This window comes from Glycine max, chromosome 10 (genome assembly GCF_000004515.6).
Source record: "Glycine max cultivar Williams 82 chromosome 10, Glycine_max_v4.0, whole genome shotgun sequence".
Taxonomy (NCBI): Eukaryota; Viridiplantae; Streptophyta; class Magnoliopsida; order Fabales; family Fabaceae; genus Glycine; species Glycine max.
Window position 1 is genome coordinate 18,840,555 of NC_038246.2, and position 21,821 is coordinate 18,862,375.

General features: G+C 43.2%; 1 non-coding gene and 1 pseudogene across 1 annotated transcript; one reads left to right on the forward strand and one right to left on the reverse strand.

Annotated features, from left to right (window-relative positions):
- The window catches only part of LOC112998174 (uncharacterized), a 40,418-nt pseudogene extending 19,098 nt beyond the window's left edge, over positions 1 to 21,320 (reverse strand).
- On the forward strand, positions 9,551 to 9,657 carry LOC112998290 (small nucleolar RNA R71). Its single transcript, XR_003263326.1, has one exon. It is a non-coding gene; the product is annotated as a small nucleolar RNA R71 (small nucleolar RNA).
- Positions 21,321 to 21,821: the final 501 nt, after the last annotated feature.

Genomic DNA, 21,821 nt, shown 5'->3' on the forward strand with positions numbered 1-21,821 from the left:
TTCCTACGACCATAACATGCCGACCTTCGAGGACTTCCTTTCTTTTCCTTTTTGTTTCATTTTTATGTTCACAAAAAACTATACATCCATTGCCATCTATGAGAAAAACTTTTCTTTGTACACCTACATTCCTATACATGATGAACTTTTTCTGTATACGCATTAGAACTCTTTCCTTTTATGTCAACACAGTCTATATACAAACCTTATTCATGTTCAAAGATTTCTTTTTTCGTTTTTTTTCAACACACACCCGTAGTTTATACAAAATTTTCTTTATATACACTCGTCGGTCACACACACAAGAATTTCTTTTCACACATTATTTACACACACAAAATCCCTCTATAAACATTTCTTTTACATATAAAAACTCTTTTCTTTTCTTTGTATACATAGACACGACATTCATTCACAACGATTCTTTCTTATTTTTGGCGTTATCACGATTTTGGTTCATTTCATTTTTTAGGACGACGTTCCTAAATGAAAAACTCTACACGGTTCCGGAATTTCAACAAACACTATTGACAATCAACGAAGTAAGCACTAACGTAACAGTTCAAATGACATGTATGCACAAAACAAGAGTCAATAAAAATGAAACAAATGTTAGTCCCTCATTTATATAAAATAAAATGATACGTAATGGATAAAAGAGGAAACATAAAAAGAGAATATGGATCTAGGGATCTCCTGGTCATGTGGCTCCACTCCCTCCCAAGAAATCGAGTAAATCTGTCATCTCCTCGTCCATGCGGGCCTCATCTGCATCGCCGGGAGCCTCTGCGGACGCCTCCCCTACTTGGGCCTCAGGCCAATCTTCGGGCCATGCGACCTCTGCCCTGAACTGATTCGGAGTAGGGCATGGACAAGAAGCAAAACCCTGGCTCTGCAGGTTGAGGCTGAGCTGGTAGAGACAGTCATGGGTCTACACGTGCGCCCTCTGGTTGGTCGCCTGCTGGCTAACCAAATGCCGTAAATACCGCTCTGTGTCAAATGACCCAGTTGGATCAGCCTGATGAGGTGGCGGCGGTGCGTCTGGGGCCTGCGGGTCGCCACCCTGTGCCTGTCTATGCGTGCAATACTTCTCTATGAAAGCTCGGGTGATCGGCAGTCGAATCACCTTACTAGGTGTGACAGGAACCCCGAACGACTGGCAGAGACCCGTGATCAGCGCCGGAAAACCCAGGGCCCTGTTAGACTTATCTGGTTCTAGAGGGTGCCTGGTAGGCGGCATACCTGCAAATAAATAAGTGGCATCAGCGATCAACTAAGCCACATGAACGCTCATCCGTGTCAGGATGGCATACACCAGCTGACACTTCGGCAGAAGGAGGTCGGAATTATGGCCGCTGGGCAGATGTTGCTGAGCAGCAACGTCATCCATGTCTGGGTCAAGGTAGTCATGTTGGTGCGCATGATCCGCACCCGCCTCCCGGCAGCGGTCCGAGCAAAATCCTGACCTGGGATGCATAGCAACTGAGCAATGGCCTCCTCATCAAATCCATCAGCCCGATTCCTTCTCTGACCGTATTCGCACTCCTGGCCCTCCTTCAATACTAGCGGGTATCCCAGGAACTGACTGAGGGCATCTGCATCGAAAGGAATCCACTGGCCCTTTACCCATGACCGGAGGTCCCGTACGCCCTCCTCTGTAGGCCAAGCATTGGCGTAAAACTCAAGAACTATATCTGGATCAAACATGGCCATGGGAGTGACCAGCGACGTCCAACGCCGGCGAGCTATCTCCTCCTGGAAATCTATGTACTCACCGTCCCTGAGTTGGACGCGTCTCTCTCGGTGGAAGGACAATCCCTTGATGGCTTCGAAATGCTGCTGGTGCTCAGCGCTCCTGAAATGATGGCTATCGAACTTGGGAGCGGCACTAGTCCCTGTGGCCGCAGCGTCTGATCGAGGCCATACCCGAATCAAATAAACATGAAAATGCAGTAACTAGGAAGTGATCCTAGGTCGTTTCCCAACGAGCAGTGACAAACCAAATGTTCATAATATACTTGCAGTAACAGTAACAGTAACGATTGGGGGGGGGGTTGTTTGTTTTGTGATTAAGGAGCAGAACAAGTAAACTGGAATACGAAACTACTAATATTAAAAACGGGTTGTTTCCTCTGATTCAGAAGCCATTCTCTTATCCTGGGTTATGGAGAATTCGTCCCTAACAGTCAACCACTTAATCCAACCCTACTTCAATTTACTAAGCGAAAATCAACTTAGGGTTTTCAATACGTGATTAGGCACCACATACACCAGTTAGCCCTTCGTCCATTAAGCATGAACGCAAGTTAGGCTTAGAGGCAATTAATCGAACACGAAGCGTGCACTGATTAATATTCATGAATTTGGGATACTGGTGAAGGGAGAACTGCCAGGAAACCACATAACAAGCGAAACCTCAAAAAGAGTTGGGCTTCATCCTCAAAAGGAAACAACACCAGAAAATCTAGCCTTCCATGGATTCAAATAGAAAACGCAATTTAAACATGAAGCAGAAACGTAAATGAACGGAAACGTAAATGAACAGAAACGTAAACAAACAGAAATGTAAAATGGAACAGAAATGTAAATGAGAGTAGAAGAAGAAGCAAGAACGAAATTGTAATTAGAAGCAGAAAACGTAAAATTGCATTACGAACTCAGAAGCCTCAAAACAGAAAAACGAGAACCCTAAAACAAAGCTCTGAATAATGAATAGCATAACAGAATGCCTTACACGAATCCCAAGGCTGCTATTTAAAAAGAGTCACTCAAAGTCACTGGGCCCTATTGCAATACTCTGGCCCCAAAACGAAATAAACTCTGAACAACATAAAATAAAATTGCAAAATTTCCTAATTAGAAATTAACTAAGGTAAGCGCTGCTTTATTTGCCCTCTTCAAGTCCATAACCACAATCCGGATTAAGCCCAATGTTTCATTAATTCCTGAAATTAGATTAAAAACATCAAATTAGCTAAATGAGCCCAAATAATAAAATTGCCTAATTAATTGACAATTAAGACCAATCAGTAATTAAAATGGTGCAAAAAGGGTTTAGAAAATAGAAGAAAATGATGGCACATCAAAACCCCCCATACTTAGCCTTTTGCACTCCTGGGCAAAATGAAACAAAGAACAAAATCCAAGGGTATCAAAGAGAGATAGACAAAAACATTCACATATTTCTCAATGAACATAAAGGAATGAAAGGAATGGGTAACATCTAACATAAGGAGATCCAAAAAGTCAAGACATTCATGAAATTCATCCAAGCAACCCAATCATGGCAAAATAGTTAATCAGCTCAAGAATGAAAAGTGATAAAGCCTCACAAGATATACTCTCTATCTCTCAAGTGTCTAGGCTACTATTTACCCTCAAAGCACCCATGAAAGCAAACACCACATAAACTTGGAAAGATTCTAAAATTGACAATCAACCCATAAACACAAGCACATGAGGATCAAAAGGTCTTTTAAGGTTGTAATGGGGCCAAGGACAAGGTATGGAAAAAATATGGAATAAGTGGCTAAATCCCAAAGGAATAGAGGAGCAATGGGGAATAAGTGCGTATTAAGAAAAAATAAGAAAATAAAAAGAAGTAAAGATAAAATTTAAACATGAAGAGTAGAACCAAGAGTTTCATCATTCTTGTGCCATTTAAGATCTTATTCACTCAACTTTATTGCTTTTCTTTTTTTTTTTCGATTTTTTTTTTTTTTTACTCTATAGCCTTTGAGAAACAACATTTCATTCAGCATGTCCAACATTTAACCAATATACAATGTACATCAAGTATGGCCCAAAATACATCATGAAGCATAGCCAACAAAACAAATTGTCCAATGAAACAAAAACCCCCCACACTTATTCCCAAAACAATTCCAAAGCTCCAAAATTCCTTAAGGATATGGTGATATCATGGTTTTTCACTTAAGGCTTGTAGTGAGCTTCAAAACAAGGAAAGGGAAACAAGGCTCAAAAGGGCTATCAAAGGAATTGATTCAGGGTAAGTCCATTTGGCTAGAAGCTTATAAGAACAAAATTGCCTCAATCATTTCCAAATATGCATGTGAATTAGGACGCATCAACAAGAATCAAGCCAAGGCTATTGTGCAAGCAATCAATGGGGCAAAACACACCAAATGATTATGATGATGGATGGCTCAAATTCTCACAAAGGTAAACTCATCACTTTCAAATTGAGCTTTCAAAACTATCATGACATGTAGAGAAGAATCAAGGATTTCAAGTCACAAAATGTCAAGAACTTTTATTTTCAAAACAATTACCCATTTCTTGAACATATCCTATAATTCAAAGAAAAACATGCAAAGTCGTACGTGCACACAAAATTGACCCAAAATATTAAACTAAAAATCCGACGAAACTAAAAACATTAACAAATTAACACAACTAACAAATTAACAAAACCAACAAAACTAGCAAAACCAAATAACACTCCCCCCCATACTTAAACAACACATTGTCCTCAATGTAGCACAATTAAAAGATTAAAAACAATTAAATCATAAAAAAGAATCGGACAAGTGTAATAAAAGCAAGGAAGGAGATAGGAAAAGAAAAACTCCCTAAGTCATGGTGGAGGAAGAGTAGGGTGGAGTAAGGAAGTCTCTTCCACCACTACGTCCACTAAAGAAGGGTTCGTGAGGAATGGCTTAAGTCGATGTCCGTTGACCTTGAAGCTCTTGTTTGTGGAGTCGCTTTTGATCTCAACTGTACCATAAGGAAAAACATTAGTAACAACAAAAGGACCAATCCACTTAGACCTCAACTTACCACTCATGAGTCCAAGCCTAGAATTATACAATAACACTTTTTGCCCAACCACGAAGTCCTTTTTAACTATCATGCTATCATGGAACTTCTTGGTCTTTTCTTTGTAGAACTTGGCGTTCTCGTAGGCTTCTAGGCGGATTTCATCTAACTCACTCAGTTGCAACTTTCTTTCCTCACCAGCTTGATCCATAGAGAAGTTGCAAGTCTTCACTGCCCAGTAAGCTTTGTGCTCAATTTCCACTGGAAGATGACATGCCTTTCCAAAGACAACCCGATAAGGAGACATTCCTATGGGTGCTTTGTAGGCAGTCCGATGTGCCCAGAGAGCATCATCAAGCCTGGTACTCCAATCTTTCCTGCTTGGCTGCACAATCTTCTCTAAAATTCGCTTGATTTCTCGGTTAGAAATTTCTACCTGTTCATTGGTCTGGGGGTGGTATGGTGTGGATACCCTGTGTTCCACCCCGTACTTTTTAAGCAGGGCATGCATTGTCCTGTTGCAAAAATGGGTTCCTTGATCACTAACAATTGCTTTAGGTACTCCAAACCTGCAAAACAGATTAGACTTGACAAAGTCTGCGACAACTTTAGCATCATTAGTTCTAGTGGGCTTGGCTTCCACCCATTTTGAAACATAGTCAACTGCAAGGAGAATGTAAACATAACCAAAAGAGACAGGAAAAGGACCCATGAAATCTATACCCCAGACATCAAACACCTCACAGAATAGCATAGGTTGCTGAGGCATTTGTTGTCGCCATGTAAGTGTATTTCCTGCTCTCTGACACTGCTCACAAGTGCTGCAGATCTTCCACGCATCTTTAAAGATGGTGGGCCAATAAAAACGACAATCAAGCACTTTGCGAGCTGTCTTTTGAACACCCAGATGACCTCCCGGTGCGGAAGAATGACAGAACTGCAGGACTGAGTCAGTCTCATGATCTGGAATGCACCGTCTAATGACCTGATCACTGCACAATTTCCACAAGTAGGGGTCATCCCAAATAAAATGCTTAGCATCACTTTTAATTTTATCTTTTTGGGCTTTAGATGCTAAGGGAGGAAAAACAGAAGCAACTAAATAATTGACAATATTAGCAAACCAGGGAGTAGAAAGAGAGTCAGAAATACTATACAGTATATACAAATGATCATACGGGAAATCATCTCGAATAGGTGAATATGCATCAGATACACGTTCGATCCGACTCAAATGATCAACAACTAGATTTTGTGCTCCGCTCCTATCATGGATCTCCAAGTCAAACTCTTGGAGTCAGAGCATCCATCGGATCAACCTAGGCTTAGAATCAGCCTTTTTCAACAAGTACTTTAGAGCTGCATGGTCAGTGTAAACAATAATGCGGGTACCAAGCAAATAAGATCGAAATTTTTCAAGAGCAAAAACTATGGCTAGAAGCTCTTTCTCAGTAGTAGTATAATTCGCTTGGGCAGCATCTAAAGTCCTAGAAGCATAATATATCACCCTGGGCAATTTATCAATTTTCTGAGCAAGGACAGCCCCCAATGCATAATTTGATGCATCACACATAAGCTCAAAAGGGGCTGTCCAGTCGGGTGCCTGGATGATGGGGGTGGTAGTCAGCGCTCTTTTGAGGCAATCAAAAGCCTCTTTGCATCTGTCATTAAAGTCAAACTCCACCTCCTTTTGCAACAAGTTGGACAATGGAAGGGCTACTTTGCTAAAATCCCTTATAAAGCGCCTGTAGAATCCTGCATGACCAAGAAAAGATCGCACCTCTCGCACACAAGAGGGGTAAGGCAATTGTGAAATAACAGAAATTTTTGCAGGATCTACTTCAATACCCTTATTGGAAATAATGTGGCCTAAAACTATACCTTGCTCAATCATAAAATGACATTTTTCAAAATTTAGAACAAGGTTAGTTTCAATGCATCTATTCAAAACTTTTTCCAAACTATTCAAACAACCATCAAAAGAGGATCCATATACAGTGAAATCATCCATGAACACCTCTATGCAATTTTCTAAAAAATCACTGAAAATACTAATCATGCACGCTGGAAGGTACCAGGGGCATTGCACAGGCCGAAAGGCATCCTCCTATAGGCAAAAGTGCCGAAGGGGCAGGTGAATGTGGTCTTTTCCTGATCCTCGGGAGCAATAGTAATTTGCATATAACCAGAAAAACCATCAAGGAAACAGTAGTGGGATTTACCTGCCAGGCGTTCAAGCATCTGGTCAATGAATGGAAGGGCAAAATGGTCCTTTTTGGTAACCTGGTTCAGCCTCCTATAGTCAATGCAGACTCTCCAACTGTTCTGCACCCGAGTAGGAATTAGCTCCTCCTTCTCATTTTTTATCACTGTGAGGCCAGTCTTCTTCGGGACTACCTGGAAGGGACTCACCCATTGGCTGTCGGAGATAGGATAAATGATTCCAGCTTGCAAAAGCTTGGTTATCTCCTTCTTCACTACATCAAGAATCACCGGGTTGAGTCTTCTCTGTGGCTGTCTTACTGGTTTAGCTCCATCCTCTAAATTTATTCGATGCATACATGTGGATGGGCTAATAACAGGAATGTCCGCCAGGGTCCAGCCTATAGCCTTCTTATGCTTCTTGAGAACTGACAACAACTTCTCCTCTTGCTCATCAGCAAGGGAGGCAGATATAATCACTAGAAAACTCTTGCTATCATCCAAGTAAGCGTATTTTAAATTTGATGACAGAGGCTTCAATTCTGGTGTGGTCGGCTGGACAGTGGTAGAAGGGGATGGTTTCTCAGCCTTTACCTCATAAAGAAAGTCAGATGTATGTGTACTTCCTGAAACATGGTTAGTCCTATCTGACTCTATAAAATCAATCTCTAGAGGTAAAACACCACCACCAGGCATGCAATCAATATCACTCTCAGCATCAAATTCAGACATATGATCAAGTACAATTTCAGACTCAATGCATGAAGAGTGAGAGGCATGCAGATTAGAATAAAGATCAGTCATGTATTCATCAACAACATGGTCAATTATTTCAGCACGAAATACAGAAAGATCTTCAGATGGGTATTTCATAGCATCCAGAATATTAAAATGAACAGTTATGTCACCAAATTCCATAGACAGTGTGCTTGCATAAACATCTATCTTAGTTCTAGCAGTTTTCATAAAGGGTCTGCCTAGAATGATGGGAACTGATCCTTGAGAAAATCCATCTTCCATATTCAAGATATAAAAATCAACAGGGAAAATCAGTTCACCAACTCTAACTAAGACATCTTCTATGAATCCAACAGGATAGGCAACACTTCTATTAGCTAAATGAATTACCACATCAGTTGACTGCAAGGGACCTAGAGTTAGAGAATTAAAAATCGACAGAGGCATAACACTCACAGAGGCTCCTAAATCTAGCATGGCATTGTCAAACTTACTATTCCCTATAATACAAGGTATGCTGAATGTACCTGGATCTTTGCATTTTTCAGGAATTTGAGGAACAGATTTACCAATCAATGCGGAGACATTTCTGCCCATGCTAATTCGTTCACTTCCTTTAAGCTTCCGCTTATTAGTGCACAGCTCCTTCAAGAATTTGGCATATCTTGGAATTTGCTTTATTGCATCCAACAGAGGTATGTTTACCTCTACTTTTCTAAACGTTTCCAAGATCTCTTTCTCTGCCTCTTCCATTTTTTTGTTGGAAACTGCTCTTGGAGGGAATGGAAGAGGGGGAATGTGCTGTTTCTGCAAATCAGAATTACCTGTGGAAGAAGATTCACCTGCACAGAAATTGTTAGGTAAATTTTTGTCATCACCTTTTTCTGGAATAGAGTGAAGTTTGGCAGGTTCATTTGCAGATAAGGAAGGTGCTACGGGTTGAGGTCCTTGACATTGCTTTCCCGACCTCAATGAAATGGCACTGACATTTTTGGGATTTTGGACAGCTTGAGAAGGTAGCTTGTCAGAATTCTGGGACTGTTGTTGATTCAATTGGGTAGCCACTTGTCCCATCTGATTGGTTAAGCTCTGAATGGAGGCTCTGGTCTCTTGTTGAAACTGCATGTTCTGCATAGTCATTTGCCTCACAAGTTCTTCGAGGGAAGGTTGTGGAGGGGCCTCAACTGTTGGTTGTTTCTGGGGTTGTTGCTGTTGTTGGATTGGTGGAGGAATGTATGGTCTGCTTGGGCCAGCAGCATTTTGGAAGGAAGGAGCAGGCTGCTGTTGTTGTTGCTGAGGGCTGGACCATCTGAGGTTAGGGTGATTCCTCCATCCAGGGTTGTATCTATTGCTGGAGAGGTCATAATTGCTTTGCTGTGGTTGATTTTGTTGCTGAGGTTGAGGAGGTCTATTGTAAATATTTGCAGCATAAGCTTCAGGATGCTCAATTGCTCCAGGTTGCTGCATGGAAGGGCAAAGGTCTGTATGGTGGTCAGCAGAGGAGCACAAACCACAAACCCTTGCAACAGGTACAAATTTCTGATTCAAGGCCAGCTGGGTTACCAAGTTAACCAATGCATCCAGTTTGCCTTCAAGCTTCTTAGTTTCAGATGATGCAGATGGGTTTGTAGCTACCTCATGCACTCCTCTAATGACTATGGCATCATTTCTGGCGCTAAACTGCTGGGAGTTGGAAGCCATCTTCTCAATTAAATTTCTGGCTTTAGCAGGAGTCATGACTCCAAGGGCTCCACCACTGGCAGCATCTATCATACTTCTCTCCATATTACTGAGTCCTTCATAAAAATATTGGAGAAGAAGCTGTTCTGAAATCTGATGGTGGGGGCAACTGGCACATAGTTTCTTAAATCTCTCCCAATACTCATACAGGCTCTCTCCACTGAGTTGTCTAATACCTGAGATATCCTTCCTGATGGCTGTGGTCCTGGAAGCAGGGAAAAATTTCTCTATGAATACTCTCTTAAGGTCATCCCAGCTCGTGATGGACCTTGGAGCAAGGTAATACAGCCAGTCCTTTGCCACTCCCTCTAATGAATGAGGAAAAGCCTTTAGAAATATGTGATCCTCTTGGACATCTGGGGGCTTCATGGTGGAGCAGACAATGTGAAATTCTTTCAAATGTTTGTGCGGGTCTTCACCTGCAAGGCCATGAAACTTTGGAAGCAAATGAATCAGTCCAGTTTTAAGAACATATGGGACATCCTCATCAGGGTATTGGATGCACAAGCTTTCATAGGTGAAATCAGGTGCAACCATTTCCCTTAGAGTCCTCTCACGAGGTGGAGGTTGTGCCATGTTCTCAGAATGTGCAAAATCAGAATGCTCAGAATCAGAATGCTCAAAATTATAATGCTCAAGATCAGGATGTTCAAAATCACCAATAACAGAATGCACAGATTCACCAGTAATGGAATGCTCAGAATGATCAAAAGGTATAAAATGATGCCTGACTAATCTATGAAATGTCCTATCTATCTCAGGATTAAAGGGTTGTAAGTCAGATGGATTGCCTCTAGTCATACACTACATTCAGCATGCACACAACTAGTTGCCTTGTCATGTAAATAAAGGTGTAGGTTTGAACTACAACTACCCTCAAATGATATGACTTGAAATTTTGTGAGCAACCTTATAAAATGATGAGAAGATAGCACAAAAAATTTCAGACAAAAATTCAAAGTCTAACTATGAAAGCTAAAATTGGTAGGTTAAGAAAAATAAGTGAATAAAACTTGAAAAATAAAAAACTTTTGACAGAATCGATTGTTTTGGACGATGGAGACCTCAGCCGGCCTGTGGCAGGCTGCCACGGCGTAGGAAATTTTTTTCTACCCCAAATGCATATATAATAATTGCGATTTTGATAACCGGAGCAAAAGTTATGGCCGTTTGAAGTTTTGACAAACACAAAATTTGCTAGTTTTTTGGAACTTTCAAATCTGACCAAACTAAAGGCTCTAGCTATTTTTCTCACAAAATATGGATTAAAAGAAGTTACCACAAAAAAATTCAGCCAAAAATAACAACCCTAGCTACTAAAACAAAAAATCTCAAATAATTCAGCATGGGTGGTCGCTAAAATCCGTCTCTAATTGATTTCTACTACTACTTTGTTTTGCCGCAAGCACAACCTTCACAGCAAAACACCCAAGACTGAAACAGGGGAAACGCTTAATGGGAAAACTGAAACCGAGCACACATTAAACAAAATACCAGGACACTAAACAACACTAACACACATACTAACACAATACTAAAAATTAAGCATAAAACACGAAAGGATTAAACACACACACTAGCTAGCTATTATGAACCTTTGGACACTGCTCCCCGACAATGGCGCCAAATTTGATCGAGGCCGTACCCGAATCAAATAAACATGAAAATACAGTAACTAGGAAGTGATCCTAGGTCGTTTCCCAACGAGCAGTGACAAACCAAATGTTCATAATATACTTGTAGTAACAGTAACAGTAACGATTGGGGGGGGGGAGGGGTTTGTTTGTTTTGTGATTAAGGAGCAGAACAAGTAAACTGGAATACGAAACTACTAATATTAAAAACGGGTTGTTTCCTCTGATTCAGAAGCCATTCTCTTATCCTGGGTTATGGAGAATTCGTCCCTAACAGTCAACCACTTAATCGAACCCTACTTCAATTTACTAAGCGAAAATCAACTTAGGGTTTTCAATACGTGATTAGGCACCACATACACCAGTTAGCCCTTCGTCCATTAAGCATGAACGCAAGTTAGGCTCAGAGGCAATTAATCGAACACGAAGCATGCACTGATTAATATTCATGAATTTGGGATACTGGTGAAGGGAGAACTGCCAGGAAACCACATTACAAGCGAAACCTCAAAAAGAGTTGGGCTTCGTCCTCAAAAGGAAACAACACCAGAAAATCTAGCCTTCCATGGATTCAAATAGAAAACGCAATTTAAACATGAAGCAGAAACGTAAATGAACGGAAACGTAAATGAACAGAAACATAAACGAACAGAAATGTAAAATGGAACAGAAACGTAAATGAGAGTAGAAGAAGAAGCAAGAACGAAATTGTAATTAGAAGCAGAAAACGTAAAATTGCATTACGAACTCAGAAGCCTCAAAACAGAAAAACGAAAACCCTAAAACAAAGCTCTGAATAATGAATAGCATAACAGAATGCCTTACATGAATCCCAAGGCTGCTATTTAAAAAGAGTCACTCAAAGTCACTGGGCCCTATTACAATACTCTGGCCCCAAAACGAAATAAACTTTGAACAACATAAAATAAAATTGCGAAATTTCCTAATTAGAAATTAACTAAGGTAAGCGCTGCTTTATTTGCCCTCTTCAAGTCCATAACCACAATCCGGATTAAGCCCAATGTTTCATTAATTCCTGAAATTAGATTAAAAACATCAAATTAGCTAAATGAGCCCAAATAATAAAATTGCCTAATTAATTGACAATTAAGACCAATCAGTAATTAAAATGGTGCAAAAAGGGTTTAGAAAATAGAAGAAAATGATGGCACATCAGCTTCCTTCCTAGATCTCTTCGAGGAAAGCTTCCTCGGAGCCATTTCCTGTGAAGACAGACAGTTGGAAAGTTAGTCTACAAGAAAATGCTTATTTTAACACAAAAATCAGATGCTAATCTTTCCGATTTAGAACAAACTCATGCACACATTTAATGTAACACATTTATGAACATGTGTATGTGTAAAGTATCCTACTATTTATGTCAACATACAAGGACATCCAACACATTCTAGTTACCACACATATATATATCTTTGAAAAGAATACACATTCTCGTGCTCAAGGCATTGTGTCAGAATTACACCTATTCACATCCTAAATATTTTGCTATCACAAACTACCTACACATATTTGAAGTATTTAACATACAAATTTTTGTTGTTTCACTCACATTTATTTATATGCACATTGGAAAGATAATTACGTCATGCACATACTTGCATTTGAAAAGGAAATTCCATGCCATCATATATTCATTTAGGAAGCGTCCTCAAGCCATTTTTTTTACATGGGTAGATTTTCTAAAAGGCTCCTAATGCTACCTATCCTTAAATACGCATATGTTGAAAGGCATTTTTTGCTACTCATTCACACTTTGCAAAGCATTTTATGCCATATATTTCACATAGATACACACCATTGAAAGGTGTTTTCCATGCTTCCTATATTCACACACATATATACATACCATTGAAAGGTATTTTCCATGCTACCTAGATGCAAAGTATCCCTCATGGGGCAGCCAAATTCTAGTAAAAACCCTCTCAAGCATGTCCTAATTTTCATGCCTTTCCACTTCCAAAACCAAAATTTAGATTCTTAGACATAAGTCATGTTTCCTTGCATTGAAGCTAAGAGCTTGGGTTCCTAAGTTTAGGATTGCATTTGGGCACCCATTTCGAATCCTCTATGTTGTCCCTATGTATATAAAACAGTCCCACAATCCCAATCTTACAAAACCATATTCATGTCATTGGGGCATTTCACCGAGCACTTGGTGGGCGCATCTTTAGGCATAAATAGCAAGAGAATGGGGGCAATGTGGCATACCCCATTGCTTCAGAATACAACATAGGCCTAAGGCCATCCCCTACAATCCCTCAATTCAAACAAATCAAGCATGAAAACAACCCAAAACTGCCCCACAAATTTGAGCACATTCTCACAATTTAGAGCACCAAAAGATGAACAAAATGGACCAATGGAAAGCTAAAAAACTCAAGGATTAAATACTTACTTGTTGGAGTGAGTAGGAATGCAAAAAATGAAAGCAAAATGCAACCAAAGGTGGCTTGGGGGAGCAAAAACCGTGAGTCCCGTGAGCTCTCTCCTTTTTAATGAGGGGGGGGGGGGAGTTTTTGGGTGTAGAAAACGTTCCCCTCCCTCGTTTTTTATAATTTGGTGCAGGGGTTGCTCGCCCATGGGAGCTAACCTGCCAATTTTTATTTTTTTTAGGGGAAACTTAACCATGGTCCCCCTACAGGTTAGCGTTCGCCTACTCGAACTCACTTAAGTTAGATCAGGCACCCATTACTTATTTTAAACAAACGATAGTAATAATTACTGTGAATTTAAAGGATACTGGGCTACCTTGCAGCGACGTTTTCCGCTTGTCCAGCGCCGGGAAGGGACGACGATCTATCGGTCGTGACCCTATCCTCCATTTGCATCCGTCCCTAAGTACCTAAAAGTAGGAAACAAACAATGCGCGGTAAATCGTGACTGGGTCGTCATCTTACCTTGGTTGATTTCTGCCGTTAACTTTGTCTTGAGTTCTGACCGTGGCCTAAGATGATTCTGCCCCTGTTACCACAAAATATGCATGTGTATGTGCATGCATGAATGTTTTCAATGCAATGATCCTCTGAGTGAAAGCTGGTTAGGTTCAGTTTTAATTAAGCATTTGGGGCACCCCATGAACTGAGCGAAAAGGGCTCAGGTTATTACAAACTAACACAAGGTTTAAAACCAAAGTGAGGACTGAAGCCTCAACCCATGTTCTCTTATTTTTAAAGAAACGCGACGAGACAATTACAGCGGATGGGTATCCCTGGAGGAAACCAAGAAGAACAAAAAACTCAGAAAATAAAAGAACATGCAGCGGTTCCCTCAATTGCCCCAGACTTCAAGCGTAATATCGCTTAACGACATCGGAGTTCACGGGCGAGGGTAGTTCCTCGCCATCCATGTTGGTGAGTACCAGAGCACCCCCAGAAAAAGCCCTTTTCACAACGAAAGGTCCTTCTTAATTCGGGGCCCACTTCCCTCGATTATCCTTAACAGCGTGGGATATCTTTTTCAGAACCAGGTCCCCCTCGTTGAACTTGTGCAGGCGTACCTTCTTATCGAATGCGTTCTTTATGCTTTGTTGATACAGGCGCCCATGGCTCATGGCTGTCAAACGTTTACCTTCAATAAGGTTGAGTTGGTCGTAGCGTGTTTGAGCCCACTCTGACTCTTCTAGGCCTGATTCCGCTAGTATCTTCTGGGAAGGGACCTCTACCTCAAATGGGAGTACCGCTTCCATCCCATAAACCAAGGAATATGGCGTTGCCCCAGTAGAAGTTTGTACCGAGGTTCAATATCCGTGCAGGGCGAAAGGAAACATCTCATGCCAATCTTTGTATGACACCGTCATCTTCTGAATAATCTTCTTAATATTTTTATTTGCAGCCTCTACAGCCCCATTCATCTTTGGCCGACAAGGGGTAGAGTTATGATGTTGGATCTTGAAATCCCCACACATTTCCTGCATCATTTTGTTGTTCAGATTGGTGCCATTGTCAGTAATGATCTTCCTAGGGAGTTCGTATCGACAAATCAGTTCCCTCTTTATGAATCTGACCACCACACTTCTCGTGACATTGGTATAAGAGACAGCTTCGACCCATTTGGTGAAGTAATCTATCGCCACAAGAATGAAGCGATGATCGTTCGAAGCTTTGGGTTCGATGGCCCCAATGACATCTATCCCCCACATGGAAAAGGCCAAGCGGCGGACATAACATTCAGAGGATGTGGCGGAACATTAACATTGTCCGCGTATGCTTGACATTTATGACATTTCCTTACATGGGCGCAACAATCGCTTTTCGTAGTGAGCCAGTAATAACCGGCTCTAAGGATCTTCCTGGCCATAGCATGCCCATTGGCATGTGTCCCAAATGAACCCCCGTGGATTTCCTCAATCATGTAGTTTGCCTCTTTGGCATCTATGCATCGTAGGAGGGTTATGTCATGGTTTCGTTTGTACTATATGGTACCACTCACAAAGAAACCAGTAGCCAATCTCCTTAACGTTCTTTTGTCATTGTCGGAAATCCCTGGTGGATATTCTTTGTTCTCAACATATTGTTTGATGTCGAAGTACCACGGTTTCCCATCTTGCTCTTCCTCTATCGCACAACAATGTGCTGGCTTGCCCCGAGATCGGAATTCGATGTACGGCAGATCCCCGTGTGGGGTAAGTTGAAACATGGATGCCAGGGTGGCCAATGCATCGGCCATTTGGTTCTCTTCCTGAGGTATGTGGTGGAAAGAAATGTCGTCAAAGAATTCGGCTAACTTCAAGATGTGAGTTTGATAGAGTATCAACTTCGGATCCCTAGTATCCCATTCTCCTCTCAACTAGCATATTACCAAAGCCGAGTCTCCATACACTTTGAGTAGCTTTACATCAAAATGAATGGCCGCTTGAATCCTAAGGGCGCACGCTTCATATTCGGCCATATTGTTGGTACAATCGAAACCCAGCCTGGCCGTAAAAGGAATACACTGATCATCCGGGGATACAAGGACTGCCCCTACTCCATGGCCCAAAGCATTAGATGCCCCATCGAAGCAAACAATCCATTTGTCTATGTCCTCGTGCGTCCGCTTCTCTTCGAACAGGGCCATGATGTCTTCATCCAGGAACTCAGGGTGCATCGGCCGATAATCCTGGAGGGGTTGCTGGGCCAAATAATCTGCCAAGGCACTTCCCTTTACCGCCTTTTTGGTGACGTACACAATATCGAATTCAGATAGTAGTACCTGCCACCTAGCGATTCGTCCTGTGAAGGCCGGTTTCTCAAAGATGTATTTCACGGGATCCATTTTGGAAATAAGCCACGTGGTATGACTGAGCATGTACTGCCTAAGCCGATGTGACGCCCATACCAGGGCGCAGCACGTCCTTTCCAGCATTGAGTAATTCATCTCACATGCGGTAAACTTCTTGCTTAGATAGTAAATGGCTTGTTCCTTTTTCCAAGAGTCATCGTGCTGACCCAACACGTACCCCATAGACTCGTCTAACACAGTCATGTACAGGAAAATAGGTCTTCCTGTTACAGGTGGCATGAGCACCGGGGGGTTTATGAAGCTCTGTTTGATCTTCTCGAAGGCCTCTTGGCAGTCGCTGTTCCACAGGACCGCCTGGTTCTTGCGTAATAGCTTGAAAATGGGCTCACATGTAGGGGTGAGTTGCGAGATAAATCTCGCGATGTAATTCAACCTGCCCAAGAAACCTCGAACCTGCTTCTCCGTGCGTGGTTCTGGCATTTCAAGAATGACCTTCACTTTCTCGGGATCTATCTCTATCCCTTTCTGGCTCACGATAAATCCCAGCAACTTCCCCGACTTTACCCCGAAGGTGCACTTGGTTAGGTTTAGTTTCAGTTGGTATTTCCGCAGCCTTCCAAACAGCTTACGCAGATTGACGAGGTGTTCGTCCTCAGTCCGAGATTTGGCAATCGTGTCATCTACATAGACCTCTATCTCTTTATGCATCATGTCATGGAACAACGCTACCATGGCACGCTGATAGGTTGCCCCAGCATTTTTCATCCCGAAGGCCATCACTTTGTAGCAGAACGTTCCCCATAGGTTGACGAAAGTAGTTTTCTCCACATCTTTGGGTTCCATCTTTATCTGATTATACCCCGAGAAACCATCCATAAACGAGAAAAGGGCGAACTTGGCTGTATTATCTACCAGTATATCAATGTGTGGTAGGGGAAAATTGTCCTTAGGACTGGCTCGGTTTAAGTCCCGATAGTCTACGCACATTCGCACCTTGCCGTCCTTTTTTGGGACCGGGACAATGTTGGCCACCCACTCCGAGTATCGAGCTACAGCTAAGAAACCCGCATCGAACTGCTTTCTCACTTCTTCTTTGATTTTTAAAGACATCTCGGGTCTCATCCTTCATAGCTTTTGCTTAACCGGGGAAGACCCAGGATTCAATGGCAACTTATGCTGCACAATGTCGAGGTCCAGACCTGGCATGTCTTGGTACGACTATGCAAAGACGTCTTGATATTCTTCAAGAAGGGTTATCAAGCCTTGGCGGATAGGTGCGGTCATACCGGTTCCCACTTTTACTTCTTTCTTTGTCTCCCCGGTCCCTAAGTTTATCAGTTCGGTTTCCTCTTGGTGACGCTTCATTTCGCGCTCTTCCTGAGCGATCAACCTCTCCAACTCTGGTGAAAGGACGTCATCTTCCTCTTCTTCGCTTATTGTTTGGCTTACTTCTCGGTCAAAATCGATTATCAAACCATCATTGTTAGGATCCTCAAAGAATCGACCCTCATATCTATACCAACCAAGACAAAAGAAACAAAACATGCAAAATGATATGAGAACAGGCGGAACTACAAGAACAGATGAAACAAGATCTCTTTGTTATTTAATAAGGTAGGTGTCAAAAAACAAAAGAGAAAGGAATTTATAGCCTCTAATTACATTGAATCAGCGGTATAGACCTCTGACTGGCTCATCACGCGCCAGTTCCCCACTTGGGAATCTGGATGGCATGGCCGCACAAAATTTGGCGGGTCTTGTGGGAACTCCTCTCCTATTGCTGCCACCTCTTCCTCGAACATTATTCCGGCACTGGTGAAACACTGGCTAACATGGCCGGGCCATGCCCTATCTGCCTGGAGTCTTGACGGTGCATTCCTCCTTCCCGGCATCCCGGGTTCATACCCCAACCCATATTTGTACGGGTTTCCCCTAATGTCGACCACATCGGCATTCCCGAGGCCGTCCTTGCCCATGCCCATTCCGGGCTCATAACCGTGCTTGAGCATAACCCGTGCCACCATTATGGCCGCATTAGAGAGAGAAGGTAGCAACGAACTCGTTTCCACAGAGGCACAACTCACCACCTCGAAGGATTGGAAAGTTGTTTCCAATGATTCTTCCGCTGCTTCTACATATGGTGCGGAGGAGGGGCAGCTCACCAACATATCCTCTTCGCCTGACACTATCACCAAAAGTCCACCAACCGTGAACTTCAATTTCTGGTGAAGCGTCGAAGGGACCACTCCTAGCGCATGAATCCAGGGTCTCCCCAAGAGGCAACTGTAGGCGGGATTTATGTCCATAACTTAAAAAACCACATTGCAAGTGTGGGGGCCTATCTGAATGGGGATGTCGATTTCCCCCATCACTTCCCGCCGACTACCGTCAAAGGCTCGTACCACCATCGAACTTGGTTTTAGACGTGACGCACTAACAGGAAGCTTCTCCAAGGTGGTCTTTGGCATCACATTTAAACTTGAACCATTGTCGATGAGTACCTTAGCGACGACATGGTCCATACATCTGACGAACACATGTAGAGCCTTGTTGTGCCCTCTCCCCTTGACGGGAATCTCTTCTTCCGCAAACGCGATATAGTTATTGGTGGTTATATGGTTAACAATGCCTTCAAAACCCTCAACTGAGATGTCGTGTGCCACGTGGGTTTCGTTGAGGACCTTCATCAATAGTACACGATGAGGCTCGGAGTTTGTGAGCAGTTCGAGCAAAGAGATCCTTGCTGGAGTTTTATTCAGTTGCTCAACTACTTTAAACTCGCTTTGTTGGATGAGACGAAGGAACTCATGAGCCTCTTCCAAAGTCACCGCCTTTCCTTGAAGACCTTCTTTCTTTTCAGCTTCTTTTACCCCCGGAGGATCCACTTCTTTTGAGGGGGTGGCTACGTCTGTGGGCTCTTGGATCATGGGTGCTTTCCCCTTGGAGGGCAATTCCGCCGAGTGAGGGGGAACGAACACCCGGCCAATGCGGGTTACGCCACTAAGGCTGGTGATATTGGTCACCTTGGCTGACAAGGAGTCAACTTTGGTTGCAACTCTTTCTCCACGGAACGGCCTTATTGCTTTGATATGCAAACGGCGTTGGCTTGGGCGCTGTCGAGGGGTACATGGGCCTGGAGCCGATCCCTTTCCTAGTGAAACATATTACTAGGGATTTGGGGGTTCGGGGAACCTTCTTTTCTTCCGACTGCATGTAAATTTGTGGTTCTTCCCTACCTCCTTGGGACACTTCAAGCTGTCCCTAGTCCATGAGCCGTTGAAGCAACTCTTCCACCACGGGACAGGTTTCCATGTCATGTGACTCCCTGAGATGAAACAAACATTCGTCCCTTTCGTCTCCACCACGAGAGACCATGCATGCCGCTTGCAGCGACTGGTAGATGAACCGTCTAGATGTAGCCACATCTTATAATCTCTTTGCCCCTGACGGCCCATCCTCTTCGATGGTGTTTACGCTAGCCCCTCCATGACGGGCTAGTGGATTGGTTTTAACGTTGGGGCCCTCCTCTTGGAATGATAGCCAACCGACATTTATTAGGTGTTGCACCTTATATTTGAACGGTAGGCAGGAGTCAATGTCGTGTCCGGGGGCTCCACTATGGTATGCACACTTGGCATTCGAGTTGTACCACTTGGGGTATGGTGGTTGGAAGACCTTCCCGGGTATGGCGACCACCAAATGATTTTCCAATAATGAGGGCCACAACTCGGAGTATGCCATGGGAATAGGAGAGAAATCATCTATCCGGGGGGGGGGGGGGAGCGCCACGCATTATTATAGCTCGCGCCAGGAGTTGTATTATTGGCTGGCCGGGGTGTGGCTGGAGCTGTGTGTTGGGCAGGCGTTTTTTCTATTGCGGGAGGTCCTTCCACTTGAGTTGGGAGGGAACTCCCGACTCGGATCGAAAAGTTCGGGGGGTTGTGCTGGTATGACTTTTGGGCATTTTGGGGCGCTTTCATCCATGTTGGGGCAGTGGTGACCGCGTGGGTATCTCCTTCTTTTTTCTGTGTGCCCACTACTGGGGCTCTTCTGTTGTTGTTGGGGGCAACGTTGGAGGCATATTCAAACTTGCCTTTTTCTCAATCTGAACTTGATTCTTTCTCCGGCGAAGACGAGGTCTACAAAGTTAGCTGGCATGTATCCTATCAGCTTCTCATAGTAGAACGTAGGCAACGTATCTACCATAATTGTGATCATCTCCCTCTCAGTCATGGGCGGGACGACTTAGGCCGCGAGGTCTCTCCACCTTTGGGCATATTCTTTAATGGACTCATGTTCTCGCTTGGTCATGCTCTGAAGTTGGTTCCGATCAGGAGCCATATCCGTGTTGTATTGGTACTGCCTAATGAAGGCAGTTGCCAAGTCTTTCCATGACCGGATCTGAGAAGCTTCCAGATTGGTATACCATGCCACTGCTGCTCCGGCTAAGCTGTCTTGAAAGAAATGCATTAACAGCTTTTCGTCCGTCAAATATGCTCCCATCCTTCGGCAATACATCCAAAGATGACTTTTTGGACATGTCGTCCCTTTGTATTTATCTAAATCTGGTACTTTAAACTTGGGAGCGATGACGATGTCAGGTACCAGACACAGATCTGCTAAATCCGAGAACGGGTAGTTGTCGAGGCCTTCTACCGCTCTCAGCCTCTCTTCAAATAAATCAATCTTTCCCTTATCTTTTGCAAAGGGATCAAACTCTTTAACGGGTGCGGGTGGAGACGGGACATGGCGGACTATGTTTGGTTGGGACAATTCATGGGGGGCCGGATCCTTGAGGGGAAGTAGAGTGCCTAGATGGGCATCTCCTTCATCATCTTCTTGCAGGGGATAGTCGGCATAAGGAGGGAGTTGTCCCTCGAAGGTAGGGGCTTGGCTCAAATCGTTCGGAGCGGTTCGGGGGGTGAAGTCCGGAGGCAAACCATAAGGGTAAGCTTGAGGACTATATCTCCGACTGAAGACCGTCATGTTTTTGTCTCGGCCCAAGTTTATTGCGGGCTGTAGCACCGGTTCCGCTTCCCTAGCTGTATTGGAGGCGGCCACCGTGGCATTATCTTCTATAGTTTTCTGAAGCTTTAGCATGGCCTCCGTGATAGAAGCCATTTGATCTTTTAAGGCCGATAGGTTGGCCTTTGTCGTAACCTACCCTTCGGCGGGAGGGCGACGCGAGACTCGCGGGATGCGTGTTCCACGAAAGGAACACGCGCGGAGTCGCCACCAACGTTTATTTGAGGAAAACGTCGGAAAAACCGGAAAAGACGCGATCTACGAACTTTTAAGTTGAAAGGTTCGGGAGTTGTATTTACGCACGGGGAAGGTATTAGCACCCCACACGCCCGTCCCATGGGACGGCAGCCTTTAATCGAATGTGCAAACATGACTTTGATTTTTTTGTTCCCTTTTATGTTCTTATATCCTTTATACCCTTTTTATATTTTTTCCTTTTTTGTGGTCGACAAGGGTGTTTCC